This window comes from Nelumbo nucifera, chromosome 8 (genome assembly GCF_055504915.1).
Source record: "Nelumbo nucifera cultivar China Antique chromosome 8, China Antique-T2T, whole genome shotgun sequence".
Taxonomy (NCBI): domain Eukaryota; kingdom Viridiplantae; phylum Streptophyta; class Magnoliopsida; order Proteales; family Nelumbonaceae; genus Nelumbo; species Nelumbo nucifera.
In genome coordinates, this window is record NC_142656.1 from 25,111,282 (window position 1) to 25,114,921 (window position 3,640).

General features: G+C 34.3%; 1 non-coding gene across 1 annotated transcript; it reads right to left on the reverse strand.

Annotated features, from left to right (window-relative positions):
• Positions 1 to 3,133: 3,133 nt before the first annotated feature.
• On the reverse strand, positions 3,134 to 3,205 carry TRNAG-UCC (transfer RNA glycine (anticodon UCC)). Its single transcript has one exon. It is a non-coding gene; the product is annotated as a tRNA-Gly (tRNA).
• Between the last annotated feature and the right edge of the window lie 435 nt (positions 3,206 to 3,640).

Consider the following 3,640-nt stretch of genomic DNA (forward strand, 5'->3'; position numbering starts at 1 on the left):
CCAACTTAGTTGAATTGGGAAATTGTTGAACTAAAACAGACCTAAAATACTAGAAAACCGACCAACTCGGGTCGAGTTGATCGGGTTGGTCAGTTTCTTCAGTTTGATGAATAAACTTAACTGAAATTAATTATTGTTATTTTTGTATTATAAAAAAATTATAAATAGTAATATATAAAATATGAATAATTATTAATTATTTAAAAAGTTAAAAATATAAAATAATTGTATACTCTTATGTGATTCTATTAGGGTCATTTACTAGAACACATACTTATAGTTTTACAAATTTACTTAAACCTACCACATAGTTTCCATTTTATTAAAACATCCCATATATTTTACAACTTATTTACTTAATCAACCTTTCATTAAGGAGTGTTTGTTTTGCCATTAAGCCCACAATTTTTTATTCCAAAAATAACCTTAACACTTTTTTTTGTACAGAAAACAAAATTAACCAAATATAGCCAATAGAGTGGTTGCTCGTGTCTTATAAAGGGCAAAAATGGTATTTTTATATTTATTTTCTTTTGATTAAATTTATTTAATTGAACATTAGGGTCAACAATGTCATTTTCCACTATCATCTAATGGGAGATTGATTAAATCCATTGCAAATTATAAGTGGTGTTTTAGTAAAATTTTAACTATAGGAGTGATTTTAGTGAATCCATGAAACTATAAAGGATATTTTAGTAAATGACCCTTTCTATTATTTAGCTTTAGCTTAATATATCCCATGCATCACACGGGTCCCCGCTAATATATATTTTTTTTTATAAAACAAAGAGGTGCTACACAAGACAAGACGGGGTAGCACTCCCCCTCAAATCGTCTAGCAAATAACATTGTGATCCCAAGGGGGATTACCAAGGTTCATTTTCATTCCTCAATGAACCTTGCCTACTATCCAGTCAACCGCTTTATTAGCTTCTTTAAATGCATGTCTATGCTCTACTCTAAATCAATGCTGTCACTCTATAACAAAATTTCTAATCGACCAGGGGGGCTTAACATTTCCCTTAAGGCAAGAAATGACAAGACTCAAATCACCTTCAATGATAATTTGATGATCTACTATGGGCCTCCCATGCAGCCCAGGTAGGGGTGAGCAAAAAAAAAAAAAAAAACGAAAAACTAAATCGACCAAAATTGAACCGGTTAGTTTGGTTTTTGTTCGATTTTTTTAAAAACCTGAAAGTATTGATTTGGTTTCGATTAACCAATATAGAAAACTGGTGGTTAGCCAAATCGATCAGTATACATATATTTCTATATATTAAATATATATATATATATTTAAAATATATGATATATTATTTATTATTTAAAATATAATATTTCATATATATATTTATATCTTTTTATTATATATTTATTTATTTTTTATAATATATTGTACAAATCAAAAAACCGATGAAGCGATGAACCTAACCGATGGTTAACTAAACCTGTCAACCAGTTAACTGACAAGCTTTGGTTCAAATTCGGATATTGGCTTTTTGAAAACCGGTACTATAGGTTCGGTTCAAAAAAATACCTACAGTTTGGTTAACCGAACCGTGAGCACCCCTAAGGTCAGGCCTCTGCAGCGTTGATTGAAGAGATGCCAATGTTGTACCCCTTGTAGTCCAACATTCTGTCAAGGTGATTTCTCACCACTGCCGCAATAGAGCATCTACCATCACTCGACCGAGATGCATCAAAGTTGATTTTGGCCATGTTATGGTTCGGTGGGCGCTAATAAACATCCACCCATTTCTTCTCTAGTCTTGAGGTGCTTGAACCCGACAAAAAAGAGACATACTCCTCCCAGTTTTTTCTAGCTTGCAACACCACCACTTTAGGGGGGGGGGGGGGTGTTTCTATTCTTCTAGATCTGCCATAGCAAGTAAACACTCATTTCCATTAAACTGTTATTAATCTTTCTATCTTCTTCATATAATTTTGATCCACCATGCTTTTACGTCAGGATCCACCATATTTTTATTTATATTTTCTTTTGATTAAATTTATTTAAATGAAGATTAGGGTCAACACTATCATTGTCCACTATCATCTAATGGGAGATTGATTAAATCCATTGCAAATTATAAGTTGTGTTTTAGTAAAATTTTAACTATGGGATATATTTTAGTATATTCATGAAACTATAAGGGGTATTTTAGTAAATGACACTTTCTATTATTTAACTTTCGCTTAATAAATCTCATGCAATGCACGGGTCCTCGCTTAATATATATATACCTGAAACGGTCTGACCCATTTGACCCGGAGGCAAAAGTGGATCGGCCCCAAATGGGCTTTTAAAACATTAATCCAGTCATAATGTTTTTACTCAATGGTGATCCTTCGATCAAAGCAATAAAATGAACAAACAACCTTTTGCAACGTGCATTAGAAATATCTTCCCATAAAATAAATCTCAACAGTACAGAGGTTTTCTCAATGTAACGCTACAAAGACTGTTCGAATGGGATCTAAGCCCAACTCTGTTGGGACTTAGAGAAATATAAAAAATATTGTGCTCAAAAATTCAAAAACTATCCATTTTGCTAATTCTGAAACCAAGAAACCTGCCGGAAAAACTTATCAGGCACACATTTCACTTGCGGTTGTTTCCGTCCATATATTCCAGACGCTCACTCACCGGTTGTTTCATGGAATCAATGGATGCCGGCAATGGTGAGTTCGGAGCTGTCCCTGCGTCTGCGTCCGCCATTGAAGCGTTGGAAGTGGCGAGACTGGACGTCGATGGTGTGGCTTCCGCTTCCACTTCCACCATGAATCGTGCCATCTGTTTGGAAGAGCTTCCGATCGGATCGCAGATCACTCGCATGTCTATCATGGAGGTTGCATTTCTAAGTGGTTGCAGACGAGCAACTTGTGCCCGTTGTGTCGTTATGAGATGCCAAAAGTTTGACTGATTAACACAATTTGATTGAATATTGACTTTTGAACTAATGCTTATTTGTTATGGATGGAGTTGACTTTTGCATTTTTGTATTGTAAATCAACTCAGCCCACATTCCCATGTTAATTTTATTTTTACTTCTCAATTCGTTAGATATATGCGTGCATGAACCCCTCAAAAAGGCCTCTAAATAGTTTTCAAAGAGTAACATCAGATTGCGTTTGCCGGGAGTCGAACCCGGGTCTATTGCTTGGAAGGCAATTATCCTAACCGTTGGACTACAAACGCTTTGTTGATTTGATGAACTAGTCACACATAATCCTGAATTCTGGAATTCTAACCAATTCTTATAAAGTAGGTTATAGGTTCTGCCTTAGAACCCAATAAAACCCATGGAATTCTGACCAATTCTTATAAGGTAGGTTATAGGTTCTGCCTTGAAACCGAATCCATGCGTACCCTTAATCTCAAGTCTCTACTACAAATATGGATATGTCTTTATGGTATTTACTTCTATTTTTTTAATTATTAGTCATTAAATAAAAATTTTAATAACTATAAAAATAAAAATAAAAATAAAAATTATTTCAATATATAATACTAGGAGTCTAGAACTAGTGTACCACCATGGCCACCGATGAAATACTATTTCAGGTGGTTGGATCTTAGTGGTAGAATCTTGGGTCACTCGTGGGATGATCCGGAAAAATAGTTTGGGTTATG